Source organism: Stenella coeruleoalba (genome assembly GCF_951394435.1).
Source record: "Stenella coeruleoalba genome assembly, chromosome: 5".
NCBI classification, from domain to species: domain Eukaryota; kingdom Metazoa; phylum Chordata; class Mammalia; order Artiodactyla; family Delphinidae; genus Stenella; species Stenella coeruleoalba.
Window position 1 is genome coordinate 83,894,657 of NC_137150.1, and position 18,602 is coordinate 83,913,258.

An 18,602-nucleotide genomic window follows, 5' to 3' on the forward strand; every position below is an offset into this window, starting at 1 on the left:
CACTTCTCAACTCTACTTCAGAAGAAAAGCCTTTAGTATGTTGAGAATATGATCTGATATAAGATATGTTGTTTCCTACAAAGAAAGACAATATTAGGAGCATCCTTTTCCTCCTATTCTGTTTCAGAGTCAGTCTCCCTGAGTAGATCTGTACTTATAACTAACATTCTGTTTTTGAAGCATTGCTTAGTCCAAGTCATGTAGACTCAAACTCAGGTGGTGAGGTCATTACTAGCAGGCTTACCCAGACATTCATGTAACATGTAACAGTTAGAGAGCCGGCTAAATATCGATGCAATTAATTATATTTTGTTAGAAATACTATAGAAACATGTTATAGAGGGCCTCTGTTACTTGTACAGAGTTTTAGAACAACTCAGGAATAGGTTGCACCTTTGTGCAAATTATTAAAGGAAACCCTGTTCCAGCTGATGTAGCTTGGGCCAGGGAGTATGGCTTCTAAATTGGAACACACCACTGTACTGGGAGCCCTTGTACAGGGCACAACCTGCACAGTCAGTCATGACTGCCCTATTTTATATGCTTTATTAATGATTTGAAGATAGCTACTGTTGCTCCACAGGTTCCAAATTATTCTATTCTTGCACAGAAAGCCAAGAATCATCTTTAGATGAGTTAGAAAAAAGATGCTTATCTAAGCTTTAATTTAGTCTTGGACCCTCATGATACAAGTCTATTACTTTGCTTCAGACATCTGATTTGAATAGCATTGAGGGTAGAAGAAAATGAAGTTACCGCAAAAGTGTAAATAAGTCTATCAAGTCCAGTTCCTAGAAGAACTAGTTTGACATTTTGAAATTACATCTAAATTTTGGGGTATCCTCTAGTAGCTTTAGATGACTTGGTATATGAAAGGGTAGATAAGAAGACAGAGAGGCAGATGGACATCTCTTTGTTCCAAAAAGAAATAAAGATGGTTTAAAGGGATACATAGGTATATGATATAAATATATATGTGTATATATATATATATATATATACACACACACACACATATATATATATTTATTGTGAATTAAATTAAATAAAATTAAGTGAAGTATATAATATAAGTGAAATAAATGAAAACTAAAATGGGTAAACAAGGGAAAAACATGAGAAGGGGGCAAGAATTAGACCTATATATAAAAAAGCACCCTAGATAGTATCTTACATACGTTTACAAATAAGATTCTTATCATATGTTTTGAAGAAATACATTGCTGATATTAAGACTAGAAAGAAATATCTTCCTCTGATACCCTTAAGTAATAAAGGGTATTTTATTATGAATATCATGACCAATATTCACTTTCATGAGAAACAAAGAATATTTTATAGGTACACTTCTACTTTTGTGGCCCTCAATATAGATTGATAACATTTCAGTAATGTACAATTTGGTATTCTCAGTCTCATAAAATACAGACCAGATAGATGACACTCCATTCTGGTATAACTCGAAGGAAGATTTTAGAATATATCTAGATGCTGAATTCCAATGAAAGGACTGCACATTCTTCAGACAGTTTCTTATATATACTATTTCTCTAAGTTAGGCCTTTGATTGCTATTGGATGACTGTGAATTCTAGATTGTGTTATTGGAAAATGCTTGGAATACAGCTATTCTTTGTTAATTAAAGGCAGAAATAGTAGTCAAGTTAGGGGCTGTGTTTAAATTCTTTTACAGAAGTTGAAAAGCCTAACAAAAACACACAGCTAAAAAATGTCTACCCACTTTACCTGAGAGATTAGCCAGAGAAGTATCATTTCATAGGACAAAAAAAAATCTCTTTAAACATTTATTTTGATTCTGCTCTAATATACACAAAATGGAAGATGCAGGTTCCAAGTTTCTTCTTTGTCACAGCCTGGATATTACCTAAGTGATAATCTCATGCTACAAGGTGATGGAATTTCATCATATACTCCATCAGCAGACTTATTCACGTCATTAAGCAATTTATGTGATGTTTACATGTTCTGTTTCATGGATTAGATTCCTTGTTTTCCAAATAGAAATAGTAATATTTACTGTTACACATTCCTTGGTTAAAGGTGAATTGCTATGACATTTTAATTAGATGAAGTTTGGTGAATACTTTGATTTCTTCAGTAGTTTGTAAATTGTGAAGCATAATGTTGATCCAAAAATATCAGTAAGATATTTGAAGTTAATGCATCATACGTTCTGAATTTCTACTGCACAAAGTTTACTGATCTTCCCAATCCTTTAAGTCTTTTTGAAGAACAAAAAAACAAACAGTTTTGAAAATTCCTAGAAGCAGATACTACATGTTTATCTCATTTTATGTGATAGGAGTGATTTTGTAAATCTATTCATAATTTAAATGCTACAGGAGAATCTCTCAAGGGAATTTTATTGTGGATCATCATGTAAAGCAAAAATCGTTTCTAAAATGCTTATTACTCCCTATTTCTATATGGGAACTTCCTGATTTGCAAGAGTTATTTAAGCTCCCAGAGGAGTGCATCACCTTAGTATGTTCCTGAGTAGAATAAACTGAGAGGGACAGGAAACTGTGAAGGAACAATTTGGTAAATACTAAACTGATCCAAGTAAGTATTTGAACCTCTTTAGTGAGATCTCTGAGCTACTATTTTATGTAAGATTAAGTCTAGATAACACGTTCTCCACAGTCACTTGGAATGGGTTTATTTCGGCTCATTCAAGCTCTAAATTTCCTAGAAATCCTTTATAAACCACATAATTTTACCTCTTCTCATTGAGTGATTCCTCTTAGATCTGTAAAGTAAGGCAAAATTATTTATCTCTGATGGGAGACGTTTGGCACCTTCATCCTCATCCTCCAGTCACCTCCCAATTCTCATGGCCCAACCCAACTAAGGATTTTCAGAATTGACAGATATTCTTAATCCCCCAAAATGTTTGTACTTTCTAGAGCTGTAGAGGATTTTCTGTACACATGTAACCATCATGGAAGCTTTCATTCAGTAGCAGTTGGACCTCCTCACCCACCCACACACACACCCCATGCAGCTGGGCCTCTGATTCTTGCATTACAAGGCAAAGAATTAGGCAGTGGGCATTTGTTGAAGGAATACCATAAGTAGTTTATGATCACTGTGTAGAAGGAGACTATAAATTTTATCACCTAAATTGGATGTTTTTGAGAATAAAAGGTGCCACATTAAAGATTATTGTGAGACAACAGACATAAATGGGGTCTGTTGTTTCAGCTGGGACTACCTCCTCTCCTTACCCCTCCCCAAACTCCACTAGCACAATAGTTCCAGCAGGGCAGGGTGAGCCATGGAAATCCACACCTTCACTGCTGAAAGGGGCTGACTTGATGGAATAGAATATCAAGCTGAAAAACCACATGCCCCTGGGTGCTGTCAAAACAGTAGCAGTCTCAGCAGCAAACAAAAAGGAAGTGTAAACATCATAGCTAGCCTCAGATTGCAGTTCAGGTTGGGGCAGGCAATAGACTGGCATATTAGCCAGAAATTTAACAAGGAGAATTGGATGAGGAGACTGCCATATTGAGCCTTGATGAAACTAACACATATCTCTGGTGGTTTGGAAATCTGCATACGTGTTTCAGGGAAGATCAGAGAAGGTCCAAGATATCCACATACCCCAGACGGATCCTAAGGCCTAGTGCAAAGAGGAGATAAGGGAGAGCCCAGTGGAATGTAAGAGGCAAGGAAGACTTGTAAGCTGACTGAACTTTGAATGAATTCCCCAATCCATGCATATATTCATCAGCAAAGGGTGTTAGCTTATTAGCCTAAGTTGTTTGAGTACAGCTTTTGACCAGTCATTGGATATAAACTGCAAATTGTGCTGACACAGGGGCAAGTCTTAGCTAAGAAATGAAAGTAGGAATTATAAAAACTGACCAGAGACGTCAGCAGCTGAACAGTATGAGGGAGACAGATTCCAAAGAATTAGACTGGTAAGTCACTAAACAAATAAACACATAAATAGCAAAAACAGCAGAAACCCCCAGAGGGAAAAATCAGAAGTCATAACTACTATAATATATTGTATAAAATGTCAATTTTCAAGAAAAACTTTTTGAGACATGTAAGGACTGACAGGAGTTTAATCCACACCCAGTTAAAAAAAAGCAGTCAACAGAAACTATCTCTAGGTTGTGGGGGAGAGCAGAAGGTGAATTTAGCAAAGACCTGAGAGGAGCTACTACAAATATGTTTGAATAAGTAAGGAAATCATATTAAATAATTACATAAAATATTACTATAATTACTATTCAAATAAAGAATATTAATATAAAGATAGAAATTATTTTTAAAAGAAACAAAAATTCTGGAGTGAAAAAGTACACTAAGATGAAAAATATTCTAGAGGGACTCAACAGCAGATTTGAGATGGCAAAAGAAAAAAATCCGTGAACTTGAAATTAATTGGTAGAAATTATCCAATTTGAAGAGGAGAAAAACATAATGAAGGAAGAAGTAGAGCTTCAGAGAGCTGTGAGAAACCATCAAGCATACCAACATGTGTAATGGGAGAGAAGGAGGAGAGAAAAGAAAGAAAGAGAAGAAAAGAGATATTGGAAGGAACAATGACCAAAAATTTGCCAAATATTATGAATAACATTAATCTACATGTTTGAGAAGCTCAACAAATTCCAGGTGTCATAAATATGAAAAATCCATACATAGTCACATCATAGCCAAACTTAGAAAGCCAAAGAGAAAGAGAAATTCTTGAAAGCAGCAAGAGAAAAAAAGACAAATTGGATACAGGGTACACCACTATGATTAACAGTTGACTTCTCATCAGAAACATTTGAAGTCAGAAGGCAGAGAGATAACATATTCAAAGGCTGAAGGAAATAAAGATTTTAACAAATGACAATCAAGAATTTTATATCCAGCAAAACTATTCAAAATGAAGGTAAAATAAAGATATTGTAGGATAAAGACTGAGGCAATTCACTGCTAGCAGACCTGCCTTACAAGAACTACTAAAGGAAATCCTTTAGGCTGAAAAGAAATGACAGCAAACAGTAATTAAAATATACCCAAAGAGATAAATAGCACTCATAATATAATTATGTAGGTAAACATAGATATGGTGTAACTATATAACAAAACTCAATTAAAGAAGAAGGAAATAATAAAGATTAGAGCAGAAATCAATGAAATATATAACAAGAAAATAATAGAGAAAATCAATGAAACCAAAAGTTGATTCTTAGAAAAGATCAACAAAATTGACAGATCTTTAGCTAAACTGACCAAGGGAAAAGGAGAGGACATAACAGATTACCAAAATCAGAAGTGAAAGAGGAGACATTACCAACCCCGTAGAAATTTAGAAGATTAAAATGTAATACTATGAACAATTATTTCCAAGAAATTAGACAATTTAGATAAAATGGTATCACTTCTAGAAATGCACAAATTACCAAAACTGATTCAAGAAGAAATAGAAAATCTAAATGGACCTATAACAGTAAAAAGATAGAATTATTAACTAAGTCATCCCACAAAGAAAAGTCTGGATGCAAATGACTTCACTGTATCCTAGCCAATATTTAAAGGAGAAATAATACCAATTTTTCACAAACTTTTCCAAAAATAGAGGAAGAAGGAACACTTTTCAGTTCATTCTATTAGAACAGTATTACCCTGAGACCAAATCCAGACAAAGACATCATAAGAAAATAAACCAGTATTCCTCATAAGTATAAAAACAAAAATCCTCTACAAAATATTCACAAACCTAAGTACAGCAATCTGTAATATTATTTACACCCTGACCAAGTAGGATTTATCCTAGTAATGCAAGATTGGTTTAACATCCAGTAATCCATTCATGTAATATAACATATTAGTAGAATAAAGGCGAGAACCACATGACTATTATCTATTGTATCTATATGTATATTTATCTATATGTATATCTATTGTGGCAATAGATACACAAAAAAAATTTTGAGAAAATCCAATATGCATTTGTGACAGAAACTTTTAACAAACTAGGGATAGAACTTCTGTACCTAAATAAGGGGCACTTATGGAAAAACCTGCAACTAATATCATACTTAATGATGGAAAACTGACGGGTTTCTCTAAGATTGGGAACAAGGCAAGGTTGTCAGCTCTCACCTCTCCTGTTCAAAATTGTACTGGTGTTTCTGTACAGAAAGGTAAGAAAAATAAAGAAAAAGAAAAAGAGGAAATAAAGCAAGGAAAGAAATAAAAAAGAAAGAAACAGACAGAAAAGAAAGAAATCAAAGGCATCCAGATTGGAAAGTAAAAACTAAAACTTTTATTTGCAGAAAACATCATAAGTACGTAGAGAATATTAAGGAATGCATGCACATACACACAAACTAATAAATGAGTTCAGCAAGCTCGCTGGGTACAAGAGCATTGTACACAAGTCAATTGTATTTCTATCTGCAAGCCTATTTCAGAATTATTAAGGTTCAAGTTCCAGACCACCACAATAAAGCAAGTCACACAAATCCTTTGGTTTCAACAATTCATATAAAGTTATGTTTACACTATACTGTAGTCTATTAAGTGTGCAATAGCATTATGTATGTACATACTTTCATTTAAAAATACTTTATTGCTAAAAAATGCTAACCATCATCTGAGACTTCAGCTAGTTGTAGTCTTTTTGCAATAGTAACATCAGAGATACTGATCACAGATCACCATAACAAATAAAATAATAATGAAAAATTTGAAATATTTCAAGAATTACCAAGATATAATTACCAGAGACATGAAGTGAGCAAATGCTGTTGGAAAAATGGCACTGGTAGAAGTGCTTGATACGGGGTTGCCACAAACTTTCAATTTGTAAAAAATGCAGTATCTATAAAGTGCAATAAAGCAATGTACATAGGAATTCTTTTCTTTGCAGGGGGTGGGGAGTTCATTTTACTATACTCTCTACTCTTGCATATGTTTGAAATATTTCACAATAAGAAAAGTTGTAAGTGAAAAGGAAAAAAAAAAGACTAAGGGAAATAATTAAAACATTATAATTTTGTCTCTATGTTGACCACAAACAGGGCTTGTCTGTTAAAAATCAAATCTGAGCAGTGTCAGAATGAATAACTCATAGAGAGATGAGTGAACTCTCAAAAACAACCTGAGCAAGATACAGTCGGTGCTGCATAGTTGGGAAAGCATTAAGAGAATTGCCTATATTAGCACAGACTTCCTAAACTGGAGTGCTTTGTTGCTCTTTCCTTGAAGTTCTGTGACCTGGTGATATCTAAAACTCCTACCTATTCGATGTGGTCAGAAGCAGTCCTTTGTTCCTAATCAATACTAGGATCTATAGTTCCTCACACCCCCTTCAGTTTTTTATTGTCTGGGGCTTTGTTTTTTTGGCCTTGAAGACTTACAGGATGGGTTACTGTAATATAATGCATTTGCTACTTCTCTGGAAAGCCATTCAGAATCTTTAACTAGTGCAGAATGTACAACTCTTTTGCTAAATAGTCTCTGCCAAGAGAAGCATTCTTCCGGGCTTTGTAATTTGCATTGATTACTGAGCTGTTCCCCAGTGTATCACTGGGTGTATTCTTTAAAGCCTTACATAGTTCTGTCTTGATTAAAGAAGTCTGACATTGGTGGTCAGTTTTAATAATGACTGAGGTTGATCTGGATAACTTGAAAAAATTTTAACAGATTTTGGAACCCAAAACGTCAGCAGCAGGTTATTCTTATTGATGACACATACTCTGGAAATCTAGTATTTTAAAAGTGGGTTCAGTGTACAGTACTGAACTTGAAAAAAACAGGAAGTTGAAAAGTAGACAGTAGTGCCAAAAATAAGGTCCTAGTCCTAACTTCTCTGCTCCTTAATCTAATCTGACATGCCTTCAGAATATTTCACTTTCTCGATGATCAATCTTCCAAAGAGTTTCTACCCAATACTTAACCCCACTACATAGGAACAGAGTTAATGATTTCTCATGAGGCAGATATGAATAGGAACAGTATTCATATCAAAGACAACTGGTCCCACTTCCAGGTCCATCCTTGGGCCAAGATATGTAGTCGCCAACAGTGTGTTGGCGACTGCATTTTTTGAGTCCTGGCGCAAAGTAAGATCCATCTGTTTTGACCAGCCGTTTGCCTGAGTGCCACAAAATGGTCCTGTTATTAGTCTTATTTGTGGTCCTATTTGAGGTTAGGGGATAACGTAAATAAACTTCAGTCCTCCTTGTGATGAATGTAACATGGGAATTAAAAGTGGTGGTGTTGGTAGTGCTAAGTGATGTTGCATCTCTATTTTCTCAATTACTCTGTTTTCTTTGGATTGGGAAGCAGACATTTAAGAATGAGTTTGTCATCTGGAAGGATAGTTGTGACCAAGTTTCCCTCAACAGGATACAAGATGTTATTTTTGAGCTTCATTACCCTCACCAAGGGGGAAAAAAAAGAGAGAAGAGAGAGGGAGAAAATAAATAAGGAAGAAAGTGAAAGTAAGGAAGAAACAGGCAGAGATAGAGAAGGGAAGAGAAAGATCAAAGAAGAGAAAGAGGAATGACATGAGAAGAGGAAAATGTAACTTGACTTTCTGTTCGTAGAAACTGCTTTATTGTTTTGAACTAAGTTCAATTCACTCAACATCTGGTGAATTAAGGAAAAGGAAATCTGACTGATTAAATTGAACTTCTAGTTGTCAGTTAAGTAGTTTATGTGTAAATATGCAGCCTAGTTTCTATCACCCTTTCTTGTCTGAACTAGACAGTTGAATCCGTTTCACTAACTATACGTGATCGGTGAGTAGAACAATACTAGTTGGTGATTCAGATTTATATAGAGGTGAGCAGTTTTTATGTTTCTGAATCGTTTATTGGGGATTATTATTATTCCTTATTATTTCTGAGCATGAGTTATTTTTGTCAGTTTCTTTTATGAATGTTTTGTTGCCTTATAAGGAAATATGTGAACTCCCCTCCTCTCAGTCAGTTGTCCCTGGTGACGCCTCCATAATTTCTGTCTTTACACTGGTGCATTTTTAGTCTAATTCAGGCATGTGAGAAGCAGGGGAAAAGTTTAGTTAGTCAATGTCAGTGATCTTTTTTTTTGGGGATCCATTCATGGATAGACCTAGTGAATTTAAGCCAGTTTGAACTTAAAATCTATATGCATCAAATAGACACAATACCCAAAATATTCCTCTGTATAATACAAGAGAAAAAGAAAATAGAATTCACAAGTAAGAACTAGATGCATTTTCTAAAAACAGATGCAATTTCAGGGCTGATCTATGATCATATTCTCATATATGGTGATATTAAAATATTACCTTGCATTAGTAGGAAGGTGGACATAAACATACCATATTTAGTGCTACAAATATATTTTAAAAATGTACTGCCATGCTGTAAAGTAAAAGAAAGATAATTGTTCTGTCTCCATTTTACACTAAAAAGCTCTGTTTTTCTAAACCTGTTGTATCAGTTATTTGAAGCTAAAAATAGGGATGACTTAATCCTGTTTTTTAACTATTATCTTATTCATAGATGGTGTTGTATGAAGAAAGAAAGGATTGAAAATATTAGTATGACATCTTAAGCCCAAGTATTTATGACATATTTTAATTTTAATGCCTGGACTCTTAATTCAAAGATTAAAAATAGGTATTTTTTAAATGTGTTCACAGTTATTTAAATCAAGAAGACTGGTTCAAACCCTGATGGTCTTCCCATGTTGCTTCAGATAGCAATGCTGCATGTGACTACCTATATAATATGATGTGGTCTGGAGTGCACTAAACCCACAATACCTTGCAATGGGCATTTGTATTGCTAAATATGTTCCTTTACCTCTACTTCACCATTTGCCCCACCACCAATTCAGTCATTTGAAAGTAGTAGATGTAACATTTTTTTCCAATTTTATTTCAAGTTACATTTCCCTTTAATATGTGTATTCAGATTGTAGATTTTCTTCTTTTTTCTCTGAAATAACATTTTATGTAATCTTGAGGCTTTGGAATTATTTAGGAGTTTTTAAAAAATCAGAATATAGGTAAAATTCAGAAGCACTGAGCTTCTAGTCATATCATTATGAAGTCCTTAACATGGCGGCATATTTTGTTTTTCAGAATTGCTTTTTTTCCTCTTTAGATCCTTTTCTTTTCATTAAAAAAACGACTCTGGGAAGAGAGTTTTTTTTTTTTTTCCTTAGGAAAAAAAAAAAAGCCACGCTTGACTGATAATGCATTGCTTTGGATGGTGAAACATTATGAAAGTTTAATTTTTAATTAAATCTGAAATACCAATTATAACTGGAAGAGATTTTAACCTGTTTCTTTTCAGACTGCCTGAAGTTACATTTAGAGACTGAAATCACTGCACCTTAAAAACAAAAGATTGAGCTGCACCGCATTCTTGTAAGTGAAAGCTTCCTCTACCTTCCTCTGTGTTTTTGTGACCAACTCAAAAAAAGGACAAAAATATTGGTAACATAGTAACCAGACATGAGTAAAAATTTGAATATCCCTGAAGAAATACATGTTTAAATGATTTCCTTCTTTAAAAAAAGAAAATTTGTAAGGCTCAATATTCAGTATGTCTTTTTTATCCAACCTAAATTGTGAATCCTTTCTTTTGGCTGGCTTGAATTGCATTAGGGAGGGTGTCACCCACCGTGCATCAGCACAGTGACATACACCCTGTCAGGAAGGATTCTTACATTTTGGTACAAGTCTCTTAGAAGGTAACAGATTTCTTATGGAATCAAAGTAGGTTCCTTTTTCCTTTGTGATGTCATTAGAAATTTTTAGCCTTTGTGTCAATGTAAATGGAGAGAAAGAAAGTTCATGATGACATCACAAGATTCTGTTGCTTTGAGGACTTTGGGCAAAACTAAGTAAAATGCATAATTCCCTTGTGTGCGTGTGTTCCCCATTCTGCTATGAAGCAGTCAAAATAGCACATCTTATGTCTTCCCGTGAGCTACAAGGCTGTCTCTCAGAGCCCCATTGTTCCATAAATGCATGTCAGAGTCTACCACAGTCTGGTCTACCCTTATTTAGCTGCTGTTTTGTCAATGTACTTGGAAGAACAATTAACATTTGGGATTTCAATGTCTGAATAACAGGCAGTGAATAGAACCCAAGCATATAAAAGATTCAGACGCCCAGGGTAAGAAAACAGAAGCTTAGAGGTGGTGGGGGAAAAAAGAAAAGCATTTTAATGCCGCACTCAAAGGTTATGAAATACTACAAGGAAATTCAGTGTTATATTTTTTTAATTTTAGATCAAAATGTTCATTTTCGTAGTGAAGTCCAGAAGGTTATGATGTCTTCCAAAGTTTTACAATTTAATGTGTTATGAGGTCTTTTGCTAGAGAGTCTTAAAACACTTAAACAGCATTCATCTCCTTGTGTCATTGTTGGAATGCCGGATGTGGGGTTTACTGCATCGTGGTTTTCAAAGTGTCACAGTTCCTCTCGACAGAGTACACTAACGGTGATTCAGATGATTTCTTCCATTTTCACTTTGGTTTACTGCACTCTTTCATTATTGACTACAGTTCTTGTATGTTTACTGTAGACAGTTCTGACGTTGCTTAAATATCCCTGCCTATTGTCTGAATTCCTGTTAGGTCCTTTTTTTTTTTTCTTTGAGAGATGTTGCATGGACAGAGCAAGATCACTTCACTGTCAGGGTATCTGGTGAACTGGAGGGAACTTTGGCAGCTTATATATGCTGCCCACTGAGCACAGTGCCTGGATGGTATGAGTGAATACATGATGGTTATTGTTATTTTTGTCATAACTACCACAGTCGAAAACCATAGATGGTAAGGTCTCTAAAATCAGTGTATATTTCTTATTGATTTTTGTAATCCCCAGTACTTGGCATAATAGTAGTAATCAAGAAACAGCTATTGTTATTAGTACAATTAGAAAATTTAAGTCAGAACTTTAGGAGTCATTCATTCAGAGAATATTGTGAAGATGGGTTGAATAAAGTTTTTGACAGTCAGGAAGATAATTATAAAGGAATTTGTCAAAGACAAACCTACTATTTACCACATAACATTAGGCATCAGTCGCCTAGTCTTTCTCCTCTTTGACTTTATACTTCTTTCACCTGAGCAGAATGAGAAGTGCCCATTCATACATATCCTTTTTGTCTGTGAAGTGGTCTTCACTAGTTTTCTGTTTAAGTTGTGTCTTACATCCCATACACTGAAGTTGTCTCCAAAGATAAATCTACCTGGCTCTAGGATGGATGATGCTCTGTACCTGTTTGTCTAATTACTATGCAGTAGATTGTGCTTCAAGAAAATGGGGCAAATGGTACAAAAGGTATTGGGTCAAGAGTCCAGAGATTTGGGAATTTGCCATTAGAAACTTCTACTTTCAGTGCGTCAAAAACCAGGACCAGTTTCTCAGCACAAATATGACCACAGCATTATTTAGAACTCAGAACAATTTGACCCCTCTAAGCTGAGTTTCCCGTTTTTTTGTTGCTGTTGTTTTTTCTTTTGCATAAAGTTACCTGTCCTCCCCCACCAATTTTAATTTATTTCTAAAATGGGTCCCTTCATTTTTATTAAATTAGCTTCTGGTGGTGCAAACTAAGGCTCTCATAAAACTTGGCCTCTGAGGCAAAGCTAAAATGATAAAATTTAGGCTTCAAGAATTGTACTGTTATCATGTTGGATAACATTTAGGGACATCAAAGAACTTTATAAACACATTTCATATGTTTTAAGATTAAAAGATTGAGGTGAAAGAGATGTAAGGGCATAGCATCGGCAAACGTTACAGGTAGAAAGGATATAAGAAATAAAAGTCCAGTCATCCCATTTTGGAATAAGTAAATTGAGGCCCAGGGTAGGGCATGCAGGTTACCCAAACCATACTGATCACCAATGCGAATCATTCTCAGACATCTAGGCCTGAGAGTAAACCCAACTTTGGACTCTGAGGCTTTGATCTTTCTTCTACACTCAGGGTCTGAGCTGTGTTTGCTGAGGAACAAATTGCCTTAGGCTCATCTTATGAGACCCACTGAACTGTGGTCCCCTCTACCAACTAGTCCAAAATTCATATATAAAGGGTATTCTAAAAGCATTTATTGTTATCAAAAATTTGTTATTTTTTTATTATGCATTTTGGTATTGTGCCTCTGGTTGTGCATTGAGTCACACAGAGGCAAATTTATGTGGTTGGTTTAATATTCTTTATGGTGATTTACAAAGTGGACAGAAAGCCATTAGAAACTTCAGTAGTTTAATTGGGCTTACAAGCAAGATGAAACCGGTAATCTGAACACAGCCATTGTGACGTTGAATTCAAACTTCCCAAAGAGGGTGCATTAGGCATGGTGTCAGAATGTCATTGTTTCCAGGAGTCATTTCCATCAGAGAAAAGTTTCTCAGAGTCTGGAAAAATTGAAATAAACTTTAATAGTTTAAAATGAATTACTTGCCCTGGTAATTTATTTCAGGTTTCCTTTATTGGATTCTGTCATTTGACAATCCAAAGAGACCAGAGTAGTAGTTGGACAACAGATACATCTTTCTTATAGACAAAGTATTTTATGGGTGTAGTAGAGGAAATAAATGGTTATCACTTCATCTGGACCATCAAGGAATAATATCATATTAGCAAGCAGCCTAGGCAGAGGGAAGTTGAGGAAATAATGGTAATGGTGTGACCTGAGTATAGAATGCTGGTTAGGGCCAATGTTTTCCAAAGTGTAGGTTGCAACTCATTCATAGGTCATGAAATCAGTTTAGAGGATCACAGTCAATATGCTTTTAAGAAATAGAATCAAAGAAAAAAAGTTTGTAAAAAGACTTTGTTACATATTTTTAAGATAATGGATTGAAAAATAAATATATGTCTTACTGGGAATCATGCCACCAAAATATGAAAGCAGATCTAAAGATGATAGGTCTTTTAAATACTCAACTCAGGTAATCCTGACTAAGGGATAATATTATTTTCCCCTTTTTTCACAAACGAGAAAGTGGAAGAATTCAGCAATTTGTCCCAGGTCATACAAAAGGTAATTGGTTGAGATAGGATGTGAATATGTCTGTCAAACTCCACATGCATACTTTTCCCATGATTTGACATTGTTTTGCAGGGTTGTATGACTTCATTTATTTCACTGTTGATAGAGCACACATTTATATCTTCAGTCCCAAACTACAGCACTGTATTTCCAGTTTCCTTATTTAAATCTTCAACTATATAGATATCACACCAGTTTCTCAGAATCAATATATCAAGTAATTATCCTCCTAGTTAAAAATCATCCTTCTTTTGACTATCCTTATTTTCTTCACCCCAATTCTCCAGGTCATCTTGGCTCAAAATATCTCATTCTTCCCTCTCCTATCCCCCCCAAGTATCCAATAAGTGGCCAGTAATTCTCCTTTTTTGGTATTTCTGTCCTCGTCAGGTTTTCATCTTCTCTTGGTTGTACTAATCTCCTAGTCAGGAGAAACAGGGAGGGGAGACCTGTTCATTCTAAACACTGTTGCCCCATTAGGTTTCATGAAGCAGGAGCCCTAAGATCATGTCACTTTTGTTCAGACAAAACTTTAATATTCTATAGTAATTACCAAACAATGCCTAACCAATATTCATGATACTCTAAAATCTAATTCTGTCCCAATTTTTGACTTAATTTTATGGTTTAATATACCATACACTCAGGCCAGATTTCCTCACCCTCATTTATTAGTATTGTTTCTGTTATCTGGAATGGCCATCATTCTGTTTTTCCATATGCAAATCTAATCCATCCTTACAGGTTACTTTAAATGCTATTTATTCCATGAAACCTTCTCTCCCTGACCTAGCCAGAAATAGTCCACTCTCCCCTACCTACCAAACTCACTTAGCACCTGTAGCAGCCCTGCCAACAATCTCATTTTGGACTTCTGGTCTTCGAAATTGTGAAAGAATAAATTTATATAAGTTAACAAGTTTGTAATAATTTGTTACAGCAGCCTAGAAACCTAATACAGCACCCTCCTACACATTTTTTGAGACATGAATTACTTTCTGTATTTTTAAACAATATTTATGGGATGCTTTATTTATTTATTTTTTTACTAGAAAGCAAATGCTTAGGGATAGAGCCCATATTTAATTATTAATATTTCTTAACCCTATAGAATCTACCACAATAGAACCATTAATTCGTTATTCAACCATGCTTAATATTGGGAATAAAGAAACGATCCCTTAGTGTCTCATGAAATTTATAGTCTTCTAAGGGAATCCGATGTCAAATAAGTATGCAGATAATTACACAATTACAAATTGTAGTCCATGAGAAGAGCTAATTGGTATGCAAGACAATAATGGGTGGGGAAAATCTATTGTTCTGTCCACTGGGTGCTCAGGAAAGAATTCTTAGAGAAAGTGTCATTTAAGTTGAGGGTTGAAAGACAGAAAGAATCAGCCAGGTGAACAATTTGGGGTGGGGATGGAAGTTTGAGAGGGGGAGAAAGCTCTCAACAGAAACAGCATGGACAAAGCCCTGAGGCAAGGACAAACTGTGTATTCAAGGAAATAAAAGGATTCCAGAGTAGCTAGAGCAAAAGAAGCAATGGAGGAGAGTGACTGGAGGTGAGGTCAGAGAAGTAACCAGGATGGGGAATTTGGATCTTATTCTGAATACTCTGGAAAAGCACATAGTAGACATGCAAAAAAAAGTAAGTAAATAAATATTAATTGAAGAATAGCTTAAGAATAGAACAAGATGAAGGTAATTCAAAGGTACATAATATGCATAACCTTATAGCATCTATATATTCATTTTGAATCCTCACTGAAGGTTTACTTCTGAATTTGAGGAGGGCTTGGACTTTTGAAACAGAGGTCTAATAGTTCACAACATGTTTCCCATCTGCATAACCAAAATAGGCCTCTGACAACCTTCTAAGATAAGGTCAAGTTAATTTTATTTCCTTTCTAGTTAATAATTATTAAAATTCTGTTGTTGGTTAATGAATCTGTTATTTTTGTTTATTTTTAAGTGCTTGTTGTATAGTGTAGAAATGAGTACAAAAATGTGTTTTACTCTTAGAATGTATTTTTAACTGTTAAACCTTAATCTTATTTTTAATTTTGATATATTTTATCATGTGCAATGGCCAGGGGCCTGGAAGCATAGAAAGCCTTGAAAATGAATCATCATTATCCTCATTAATACTACCTATAATATGACTGAATTTCTGGATTAAAACAATCCAGACTGTTTTAAAGTATGATAATTAATATTCTGGAATGCCACTAAATCAGAATAGAGATATTGGTTTGTTTGCAAAGTGATAGAAATTATCCCCTTTTGCAATTAAACAAGAAATAGAGTAGAGGGAATGTGAAAATTAAAACCATAGAGAAGTAGGTTAAGCTCTAAAGATATGAGTACTTATCTATTGCAACTCAGTAAAAAGACACCAGAATCAAAATATTATGTCTACAGAGAGCCTTAGGAATTATTTATTCCAGTCTCCTCATTTTGGAAATGAACAAAATTTAGGCCTAGAATTCTTGTTCAAGTCATACAGTTAAATAGTTAATGGCAGGGCTGGAACTGTAATTCTAATGCTTAAGAGCTAGATTACCACAGCCAAACCAGCTAATCTGTGATCCAAGCCCCTATTGTAGCCCTTTCAAGGTCTTGGGTGGAAAAAGGAATATTAAGTATAAGAGATGAATCTATAGACAAGTTTTAATTAATAAAAATCTGAACAATAAGTATTACTCACAATCTGTTTACTTAATGTACCAGCTGCTTTATAAAATTTGTCTCTAATCCTTGCTACCACCCTCAGCAACCACTCAGCAAAGCAGGAATAATTTCCATTTTATAATGAGAACACTGAGATCCAGAAAGATTAAGTAACATCCAAGATTGCAAAGCCAGTAAGTGAGTTTTGTATTGATGCCAGACCTAACTGATTCAAACCCTGTACTATCTCCTGTTTGGTGTTTTTATCTATTGCGTTTTGTTATCACTTCAGGTCACGTGGTCACAGAGGCCATTAGTTCTCTAACAGTCCAAATGTCTGAAAAACTTTGAAAAAAGTTAAGAAGGTAAAGAAAAAAGTTATGTTTAGCAGGCGCCCTCTCTGCATAAAGCTCTTTACATTTAATTCCCACAACAGTGTCTCAAAATAAATATTAAAACCTTTCGTTTACATTTTAGGAAACTGAGGAACAGTGAGACTAAATAGCCCCCCGCCGCCCAACATCTTAGTAAAACCCAGAGCCAGGATCCAAACGCAGATCTCTCTGACCCCAAGTATTCTTTCCATTATTCCACCCACCTCCAAGTCTGCTCTTCTCCTGATGCTAGTATTCTGTGGTCTGCATACCTCAACTCCTTATATGGCAAAGTAGAATTTAACACATGCTCTCGTAGATTTCCCAAGAAAAAAGAGAATATGTTGAGAGGATGCTTTTATGGTTAAGTTATATCATCTTGCCTGGAAATAAATAGAGCTCCTATATATTTTTCCATCTTTCAGAAATAAAGAGCTGGAAGATTGGTCAAATCCATGACATTAGTCTTTCATCACTACATCATCTTGACTCACTGTGTGTCTGTGCCCAAGGTCCCAATCATATCGCAGACAATGGTACTAGTGACCTTGATCGTACTTGAAAACATCTTTGAAAAGTGAAAGAAGTAAAATATTGTGTTTATTAGACCAATAAGAAAGAATAAGGTTTACATTTTCCTTCTCAAGTCTAACTTAATTGAAGCCTTATATGCCTGATCAGAGATATAGGTCAATAAAAGTGCTCATCATTACTGCTACTAAAAAAAATGCAAAGCAGAAAATCCAAATATATTTATCAATTGTTAATATTGTTTTCTAATGACCACTGAGGACAACATTAGAAGTGAACTCCTTGGTGAGGGCAGGAGAGATAGAGAAAGAGAGAAAGAGGGGGAGAGGGAGAGAGAGAGAGAGAGAGGGAAAGAAGGAGTAAGGGAGAGAGAGAGGGAGAGAGACAATATGGAAGAAGAGGAAGAGGGAGAGGTTTGAAACATTCGTTGATGGCAGGTCCTACTGCATACATGATCCTGAATTTCCTTCCGTGTCAACTTTTGCAACACCACATGTATATACCTCCATTTCTGAGGTCATTTCTACTGTTGTTACACTTGAATGATTATTCTAAAACTGTCTGTCACTATAGAATAGCACCAGTATGCATAACAAGTTTATGGTAAAATGCCTACCTGTTATAGTTCTGTATTTGTTTTTTCCCCTCTATTTCTTGAGTTTGACTTCCAAGTCTTTCTGTGTGAAAGCCCTTAGCAGTCCATTCAAGTCTTCTAAAATAACTCAGTGAAAAAAATCCTTCCTGCTTCACAGAAGGGACTTTGTTCTTTTACCTCAGCCTTGCTCCTTCCAATATGTAGCTAGTAGCCCTAAATCAGAAAGTACATTAGTATATGTTTTGAACTGCTGGGTCTCCTCAGGAGAAAAAAAAAAAAAAAACCTGTTATCTACAATATTATAATATTTTGTTAAAAATCCAATTCTGGTTCAGTGTTTTGTTCTCAAAGGAATTTTGAATGAAGGAAAAGCTTTTGTAAGAGG

General features: G+C 35.0%; 1 protein-coding gene across 19 annotated transcripts in view; it reads left to right on the forward strand.

Annotated features, from left to right (window-relative positions):
* The window catches only part of ZBTB20 (zinc finger and BTB domain containing 20), an 812,397-nt gene that overhangs the window by 333,903 nt on the left and 459,892 nt on the right, over positions 1 to 18,602 (forward strand). For 15 of the 19 annotated variants that reach the window (XR_013828388.1, XR_013828389.1, XR_013828390.1 and 12 more), the window contains one exon: positions 10,322 to 10,395. The exons of the other annotated variants lie outside the window; for them this stretch is intronic. The gene's annotated coding sequence lies outside the window, so the exon portion shown is untranslated. The remainder of the gene's footprint in view (positions 1 to 10,321; positions 10,396 to 18,602) is intronic. 19 annotated transcript variants of the gene reach the window in all.